This window comes from Benincasa hispida, chromosome 3, assembly GCF_009727055.1.
Source record: "Benincasa hispida cultivar B227 chromosome 3, ASM972705v1, whole genome shotgun sequence".
NCBI lineage: Eukaryota > Viridiplantae > Streptophyta > Magnoliopsida > Cucurbitales > Cucurbitaceae > Benincasa > Benincasa hispida.
This window is the reverse complement of record NC_052351.1, coordinates 46,388,481-46,398,785: the sequence shown is the minus strand read 5'-3', so window position 1 is coordinate 46,398,785 and position 10,305 is coordinate 46,388,481. Positions and strand designations below refer to the sequence as shown.

General features: G+C 31.5%; 1 non-coding gene across 1 annotated transcript; it reads right to left on the bottom strand.

The window, feature by feature from the left end:
* Positions 1 to 2,858: 2,858 nt before the first annotated feature.
* Positions 2,859 to 2,941, bottom strand: TRNAL-UAA. Its single transcript has one exon. It is a non-coding gene; the product is annotated as a tRNA-Leu (tRNA).
* Between the last annotated feature and the right edge of the window lie 7,364 nt (positions 2,942 to 10,305).

Below are 10,305 nucleotides of genomic sequence, written 5' to 3'. Positions count from 1 at the left end.
AAAAAAAAAAAGTAAAATCTCTACCATTGATTTTATTTTCAAAGGTCCAAAGACCAAATTGAATTTCGGTTTCACCTCTTTCTTCTCTTTTAAACTCTTCATATTCTAAAAAATTAAAACAATAATTTCACAATGTTTTACATTCCTCCAGTTTGGCAAAAGCCTCCATTGTTATTCTCTCTCAAAGCTCTCAAATTTTATTCTTTTCGTCTAATTCTTAGGAGAGACTTATGTATTGTGAGGATTGATTTTTAGTGAGCTAAAAATTGTAAATCTTCTCTTTTAGAGAGTTGTAAGAGCGTCCGTTAATTTTTTCATTTGTAATGGTTGCTCTTTATCTCAAAAAAAAAAAGTTGTAATGGTTTGTTCCTCAACCGTGGAAATGATTGAGTTCGTTCTTGCTCCTGAAAAAATAATATTGTAGCGATGACATTGAGCTATGGAAAGAGTAAAGTTCGTAGTGACATGTTCAAAAGGAGCTTGGGAAGTGGATGTATGTCAAGTTGAGTCGAACCACTCTAAATCTCTAAATTTACCGGGGTCAATTTCTCTATCTCTTTTACATTTAATTTCGCAATTATTTTGTTAATATATTTCATTGCATCAAACTAATTGCTACATTTTATTCTTAAATTTGTTTATGCATGTCAATTTATTGATCTTTTTTGAAGTGAATGTATTTGCATAAATTTTTTATTTAAATTACTTGCTAATAAAAAGTATATTAATTTGCTTGATTGGACCCATTTAGAGAAAAGTTTCTATTAATTTAAATAAATCATATTCACGCCTATAGAATTGTCATAATGATCCTACAATAGAGAGAGAGCGAATGAGTAAAGGAAGAGAACGAGAATGAAATAGAGAGAGCGAGAGAGGGGAAGAAGACGACACATTTGTTCGATGAATGTTCACAAATGATTCATCATCGAGAATGAGAGCGAGAGCGAGATGGGGTTTTCCACATACGCGAGTTTTTTTTATATATAATTTCACTCAAACTTTGTGTCAGCAAAAAATCATTTGGATATATTTTAATATGGGTCACTTGACATCTTAGGCCCAATTTTGGGTCATCCATACAAATCACCTATTCAAGATGCCTTTTTTTCCCCTTTTACTTTCTTTTTCTTTTCTTTTCAGTTTGTTAAATTGTAAATTCATATAAAATGTTGTCCAACTTTAAATATATGTGCTCAATAAGTCCTTTACACATTCAGGTATTTTAAAATTTATTTGATAAAGAAAATTGAATTGGTTAAATTACAACAACAATAATATTCTTGAAGTTTTTATATATATATATATGTTATTTGAACAAATTGAGAAGTGAAATAGTGTGAAGTTATTTAAAATTGCATGGCGATCTAAAATTTTCTTCTAAGTCATTATGAGTCTCAATTTATGTTCAAGATTATGAAATAGAAAAATAAATAAAAATACTCAAATGGTGGTTTTGGAACCTTTAAAAAACATATATTACTTCTTTTTTTAGTACAACTATAGGGACATGAGAATTAAACATTCAACTTCAAAGGAATAGTTGTTTTCTAGTTCTCAATTGTTATTGGACTTTATTAACAAAATATCTACTTTGGTCATTAAATATTTGGGAAAATATCAATTTACACTGTGGACTTGTGGGTTATATTGTTTTAAACTCTAAACTAATAATTGTATCGATTTAGACCATATATGTTCATAACTCTATCAATATACACCCTTCAACTTTCATAAACAAAAAAGTGTATACTCTCAATTAATACTTCTTTTGAAAGATGTTCATACATCAATTTTACTTATCTAATTTATTATTATGATATTTAAAGAAGTCTACACACTTGTAAGAATTAAGTGCATTGGCACTTTTCAAATGTAAGACAAGTGATCTAAATTGATTTGCATGTAACAATTTAAAAGTTTAATTGAACCGATTATATGATTCACATTATATTTTTCAAACTAAGTCTAAAAGAATGGTTGTAGTTGATAGTATCATTCTCATTTGTCCAATTCTAACACCGATTTTATCAGCAACTATTTTGTTAAAGCATAAATCTCACAAAAATTCAAAATCAAAATCTCCTCTTAAAACTCGTGGAAATGATAACAGGCAAATACAAAAGGAACATATTTAGTTATTAACACATAATTACTAACGTACATCCTTAAACATTGATTCCATATTCTTTTTTTTTTTAAGATAAACAAATGTCAAGCAATCAATAAGAGGGGGATTAAAAGGATATTGAATAAAAGATGGAAGAAGACAAGAGGGAAAACGAGAAGTGTGTTAGATCACGAGTTGACGAACGGAGAGAAAGGGAATGGAAGAAGAAGTGACCGGGTGTAGAAAAACAGTAAAGACAATTTTTTATTTTTCTATAAAAGATAAGTTAACTAATGCAACTTCTGAAAGTTTAATTGTAATTTTTTTTAATTTTTGAAAATTAAACCTATTTTCTCCTATTTTTCTACCATGATTTGCATATTTCTTAAGTACAATGATTGAATTTTTAGCTAAACTTCAAAAACAAAAAAAAAAAATTTAAAAGCAATTTTTTAGTTTTCAAAATTTAGCTTGATTTTTTAAACCACTGGTAAAAAGTAGATAACAAATGAATAAATTTAGAGATGAAATATTGTCTATATATTTAATTTTTAAAAAGAGAAACAAAAAACCAATTGATTATCAAACGAGCTTAAGAATCAATATACACCTCTAACAATTAAAAAGAAAAAGAAAAGAATGAAATGAAATGAAATTTAGCCACTTTATTTTGCATAATAATGGTGTTAGAAACTTTGGCATGGTATGGATAGATTTGGTTTCTTCCTAAAAATGGAAATAGAAAAACTGCAGGCTGTGGGGTTCGAACCCACGCGCACTTATGTGCAGAAGATCTTAAGTCTTCCCCCTTAACCTCTCGGGCAAACCTGCTGCTGGCTGCATTGGTAACAATAAAATATATATCACAATATAATTAATATATTAAAATGGAAATATTACAAATTTTTTTATCCCTGTGTTGAATTTCATTCGAGTCCCTTAATTTTTAAACTTAACAAATTTATCTTTATTAGTATTGGATTACAAATTTTGGACAAATCACAAACTGTCACGTCATTTCTTAAATTAATAATTAAATTTGGGGCTAATTAAAAGCTGATATGTATCTCATATTTAAATTGAATATATAAATTGGCAAATCTCGATGTTGTCACACGTTTTCATCACGATTATTGAATTTAATAAAATTAATTTAGTCCAATTTGATATTATTATTTAGGCTAAAGTTCAATTGAGTCCAAAAATAGGTTTAGTTTGACCCAAGAGTCGAATAAAGCCCAAATTTGATTAATTGGACCTAGGGAGTCAGGTCCATGGACCAAGCAAGCTCAAGCTCAAGCCCACCTGAAAACTCTATAAATAGGGGAGTTCTCCATCCACACGGTTTGCTTCCATACATCGTGCGTAAGCATTCAATCGAAAGAGAATCAGAGGAGAGTACTGGATATCAAACCACATCTGCATCAAGTTTAACTCCACGAAATAAGTTATTGATCTCCCAATAAAATCATCAATTAAACTTATAAATTATTATAAGTTAATCGATTTAGAATATTTGTTAGGATTATATTTGAAAATCGTCAATGCATAAAAATTTAAACGTTTGTAGACTTTTACCAATGTCAACTTAACAAAATTGATGATTATAATTTGAACCAACAATTTTCAAATAAATCTCAATTAAGAAACTAAATTGATTCGTTTATGTAAGTTTAGATGTTTAATTCATAAAATTACAAGTCTCACATGGTGTTTATCCAGATAAAATGTAATGAATGGTTTAAATTAATATACTTATAGAAGTTCAAGGTTTAAATCGATACAATCATTAGTTTAGGTTTAAATTGATACAACCACTATCATTCGAGTTTAAATTGATATAATTATTAATTTAGAGTTTAAACGGATACAATCTCAATGTTTAGGATCTTTCTACGGAAAAAACTGAGACATGCCTTTCAACCAGAAAAAGAAAAGAAAAAAACATAGGGAAAGAATATATTTTTCTAAAAAAGTGTTTAAACTAAAAGCCAAAAGACACCCTAAAAATCGTATAAAAGCACTTAAAAATAATTAGAAGAAAGAAAATACCCCAAAACAGAATTAGGAGATAACTACAAAATCTTAACCAGTTACTATAGCTAGGCAAAGCCAACGAGCTGCCTATTTTTGCAAGAAACTAAATCCGTTATAAAAATTAGGTCCTTATAAACGAGTTGCATAGGAAAAAAAAAAACAGACCATTCCAAGAAGAATGAGAAAAAAATAGGTTGAAGGATATTTATTATAAAAAAAAAAGAAAAAAAAAAAGAAAAAAAAAAAAGGAACAAAATCCAATTGGAAGCACTTCTGTGAATGGGGAATGTGGAAAAGCAGATAGGCCAAAAGAGTCATAGTTTCATGGCATTTAAATCATTTTCAGAACAAGGATGGAAGATAGTTGGAGCCTGCAAGAAAGGTTGGTATAAGCTTCGAGCTAATCTAAAAATATAGCTTTGAAGATTATTCAATCATCGTCATTATATATACATATAACTTTAGCTGAGATCGATGTTCGAAATTTGTACATCCGTTTCAATTAGCTGATGTTCTAAGGCTAAAGTGAGGGTAGCTCAACGGTAATTGATATGTACTACCTTCTTTAAGATTGAAATTTTAAATTCTCGTATCCAACCATCGTCGTATTAAAAAAAAGACACCTAATGTTCTAGAGTTGAGTGAAAGAGACGTGTGCATTTATTTAAAGTGTTAGAATAGTGTGTGATTTGATGTTATGAGATGTACGAGAAAAATGAAATTTTTGTGGTTTGGTTATGAATTCTATGATTAAGAAGATTATGAGATTTTGTACAGATGACCCAAATTTCATGTCCAAAATGCCATTTGACATAGATTTTGAAAGAGACGAAGAGGAGCACAAGCATGAGGGCATGAGGGCGAGAAAAAGTCCTCGCGTGCGTGAGCGCACTGTTGTATTATTGGACGAGCTAGCGCAAGGGAGGAAAGAAAGGACGCGAGTGCAAATGAGTGACACAAGTGAATGGTTATACATTTCTATTTTTAAAATCTGGGTTAAATGTTATTTTAGAAACGAAATTTGGGTCATCCATATAAAAATTTTAGAAGATTAGCCACATCCACTTACTTTACATTTTTTTTCTCAATTTATTTGTTTCTTCTTATATGGATATGTTTGTATGTAATATATGATTGTCGGCTTATGCCTATAATATTGTGAAATGCAAATTGTATTGAAGAGCTAGTTGTACAAATTGACTTTAAATGCAATGATTAGATACAATCTCATGCAACCTATTTCAATATACCTAAAAAAAGTTAAATTCTTCTGAATATTGATTCCACCTATGATTTTATTTTTAATTTATTTTTTGACTAATATTTTACAAAACCATGCAAAAATTGGAGAGAAAATAAATATAAATTTAAAACAGAAAAAAATAACATTGAATTTTATTTTTAGTATTTAGAATTTGATGAAGAAAACCACCAATGCCTATCGTTTTTCTTTACGTTCCTTCTCTCTCACTATCAATGGACAAATTTCGTGGCTTTTCTCTAAGCCAATGAATAAAATTAGGACTGAACTAAAAAAAGAAAATAATAAAATAAAAGAAAATAATTCATCTTATCAATTTTCACTCAAACATTCAATTTTATCAAATAAAAATTACATTGGATAGAAAATTAAATATAGAATTTAGCAACCATATCATTGATTTTTTAAAATTTGCAAATATGAAAAAATATTGATGTAGAAAATAAGAAGATATTTTGGTGGATTTAAACTTAAGAGCATTTAAGTAATTAAATTTGATGGCAATTTTGTAAATATATGAATCTTCCCCAGCTTTAGGGCACCCATTATGAAATACAAAAGAGAGAGGTGAAATAAAGAGAGACATCAAAGTTGATGTCTCTGATTGGGTCTCAACGTAGGGGCTTCGAACGACAGTGAAAATTAGGTGCTGGTGGTCTCGGTTGAGAGGCGTTTTCGGCATGGGTGATCTCCGATTTGCAGACGTCTTCAGCCACATAGGTCTTCGGTGTGGAGAGATTTTGTCCTACGATTGAGTTTTGTTTTAGAGGTATTTTTTGGCGTGGTTCTAATTTTGGAACTCGATTTTTCTAGGTTTCATTCATTATGTCACACCCCGTTCCAGATTTCCCTTCTAATCTAGAACGAAGCGTGAAGACGTTAAACATCACTTCTCTCTATCTTCTCTCTATGACATCTAACGTCCAACTCTTAACATATCTTGTACTCAAGATCAAACCCAAACTTCCAAAACCCATTTCCAAAAATAATCTATGTTCATTGATAGAGTTTAGGAATTTGATTCAGTTTAAATTACAATACTGTTTAAAGAGATTTACATACCAACAGTAAGGATTATTTTGAATAAAACCTCCCATGACATGTAACTCGCAAGTTCTAGTTGTTATGGAATACTCTCAAATACATGCACAAATAATACAACAGATGTTTAACAACACTAGTGGCGTTTGACAACTTAGCAGGCACCAGGAACTTGTCGCTACTTGGGGGTGGGAAAAAACATAAAACATGGAAAGCCCAGTGAGTGGTAGTTTAATATAAACATGAGCTATCACTTTCTAAATCATCAATAAAGTTTATCAAATCATTCAGTAAACCATTGAACAAAGTATAAAAGATTCAACAACATCTCAAACACGTGCTGGTAAAAAAAGTGGCATGATCAACTCTCAGAAACACATTATAAAGCATTCAGTCGTTATTAGAAAATCACACCAACTCTGTATCCAAATACTCGTTTACAACGGCGGGTTACTCTGGACAAAGAATCCCCCCTATGGTGTAAACCAAATCACAAGGTCATACGTGCACACAGAGCTACCTTAAGGCTAAACATAAATACACCATAGGCCCAGGTTACTCTGAATTCCCCGATATACTCTGGCCACATCTGACCCCAGTGGTAGCCCTCTGGTAGCCTGGGTGGCGCTACAGGCATAGGTTCCTCTGGACTTTTCGGTATACTTTGGCCACATCTGACCCCGATAGCCCCCTGATCGCCTGAGCAATGCTACTGAAACACATTCAAGTAGCACGGGAAAATAAGCATCTCTCGGGTACAAGAATTAGTAGTTTGAAACCACTTTCACAAACATTCAGCATTTTTAAATTCAACATCAAGAGGTTTTCATATAAAACAATACAAGTCACGATTGTGTAAACTCTGGTTCCAAACTACATTTTGATAAATCAAGATCGGATANTTTCTAAATCATCAATAAAGTTTATCAAATCATTCAGTAAACCATTGAACAAAGTATAAAAGATTCAACAACATCTCAAACACGTGCTGGTAAAAAAAGTGGCATGATCAACTCTCATAAGCACATTATAAAGCATTCAGTCGTTATTAGAAAACCACACCAACTTTGTACCCAAATACTCGTTTACAACGGCGGGTTACTCTGGACAAAAAATGCCCCCCGCGGTGTAAACCAAATCACAAGGTCATACATGCACGCAGAGCTGCCTCAATGCTAAGCATAAATACACACCACAGGCCCAAGTTACTCTGGACTCCTCGGTATATTCTGACCACATCTAACCCCGGTGGTAGCTCCTTGATAGCCTTGGTGGCGCTACAGGCGTAGATTCCTCTGGACTTCCCGGTATACTCTGGCCACATCTGATCCCGGTAGCCCCCTGATCGCTTGAGCGATGCTACTGAAACACATTCAAGTAGTATGGGAAAATAACCATCTCTTGGGTACAAGAATTAGTAGTTTGAAACCACTTTCACAAACATTCAGCATTTTTAAATTCAACATCACGAGGTTTTCATATAAAACAATACAAGTCACAATTGTGTAAACTCTGGTTCCAAACTACATTTTGAGAAATCAAGATCGTATAAAACCATCGAGAGTTTAGAAATCATGATTTAAAAATTTTGAAATATCAATCGAGTAAAACAGATTATGCCATCACATTTCATAAATCATAACATACTATAATATATAATTAGTTTCTATATCAAAACATTCGAAAGTAAACTTTGGTTCCAAACTACATTGTCATAAAACAGGTTCATATAAACTAATGAGAGTTCAGAAATCCTGATTTAAACATTTTTGAAATATTTTTCAAGTAAAACAGATCAAGCCATCACATTTCATAAATCATAGTATACTATCATATATAATTACTTTCTATATCAAAATATTTGAAAATAGACCACTCATTGTTAATAGGCTCCTCCTCATAATTTCGGTTTCTCCATCTCCCGTTTATCCTGAAATTATATTGATAATCCTCTAGTTATCCTTCACATAACAATAATCCAATTATTTGAAAATTAATCTTCAAGTATAACCAATTTCACTTAAATTTTTACCAAATCCCTAATTTGATCTAAGGTATAGTTTGCTTTGTAATTTGGTCATTAAATTGCTCTAAAATTAGCTCTAGACCTTAAAATTAATCTTCAATAAGAACTAATTCTATTCCAATTTTCCTCAATTTTTCTCATTAATCCTAATTAGGGTTTACTTCAAATTAACTCCTTAATCAACTTCATAGTTGACTTAAGATCCCAATTTCTTCAAATTCAAGGTTTAAGGCATCATAAAAATACCAATTAGATCCCTAATTAGGCTTGAGAACACCTTAATTGACCTAAAATTGATTTTCCAGCTTTTAATGACGAACAATAGATGACAGACAGAAGTCAAACAGGAAAGTCAACTCTTTCTTCAACCTCCAGCTCATAAATTTCCAAATTTGGCCTCTGTTTTTCCCGTGAACGTTTCAGACTTAAATTCATCATTTTTGGTCATTTAAAGCTTAATAAGCCTATAAAAACCTTTTATCCATCCTATTAATTAACTTACCTCAAAGTTTGGATGTTCGAATTGCCCTAGAACTCCCGGAATCGACCAAACTCTCCACGGTACCCCTGTCTTTCTGGCGAGAAAAAGCAGAATTTTCAGAACTTAAAATCAGAAACTCTAGCCAATAACGATCAAATAAAAGACAATATATGTCTAAAAGGACCTTATAAGTAACTTATCTTTAAATTTGGAGCTTCGAATTAGCCTCTAACTCCACGAATTTGCTAAAAACTCGAGCATCCTCTGTTTTCCCGATAACTCTAGCGCCATTGTTTTTCTTCGTTTTCCTTACTTCTTCGGCCAAATTTCTTCAAATAAAGCCTCCCAAGAGCCTCTTCTTTACTTCCTCTTTGATTTTGCCCAATTTTCCTTCACAAGAACGGCCCTAATTCGAAAATAACTTTTTTCCTCTTCTTCGGTCGGCCAAACTAAAAAAATTTGCAATTCCCTTTCTCTCTTCGTTTTCCAACTTTAATTTCCGGTTTAACACGTGCCCAGATGATTAATACTTAACCTCAAAGCCATCCAATGAGAAATTTCAATAGAAAGCACCTCAATTTTTCCAAAATATTTCAAATTCTCTTTTTTTCCTCTTCCTCTCGATTTTCCTATTAATTCACCAATTTTCAGTCAAAATTAGCTGTAACGTCCTTTAAGAAAAATGTTAATAAACCTCTTAACTTAACAACCTCAAAATTTCAACTTCAAATTCGATTTCTACAGTTCGAAAACTTCAAAACACTGAACCCTACTCAGACTGTCTGAAATTCAGTATTGACTCGACTTTTCCCTTAAATTTCCTTTGATTTTCAGCTAGCTTTTCCCAATAAGTCTTAAACAAGCCAAATTTACTTTTAAAACTCATAAGTTACCAAAATGTCACCACATTTCAAGATGTTGACTTTTTTTTTACTTTGACTTTGACCATTTGACATTGACTTTTACAATGGACTTTGATCTATCTCGGACATGTCAAATTCATCATCGAATTTACTTTACATGCTTAACTAGGTTCGTTATCTCAAATTATTCCTCCAATCCTTATTTCCTCTTCCTAAATGAAACAAACGTCAATCCAAATATTTTTATTTTTAATTATAAATCTTAACAGGAGATCCACATCAAATTTTATCTCAAGTCCCCGAGTTCAATCTCAACTACGTGCTTCCTAATATTCCAAGAAAAAATAGAAGAAGAGAGGGCTTACACATTACGTATATATTAGCAATCCTTGATTTTTTTTCTTTTTCCTTCTTCTTCTTCTGTATGTATCGTTTTTTCCTCGATAATTTCATAGATCATAATCTGAAATCATGAAGTTTTCATAA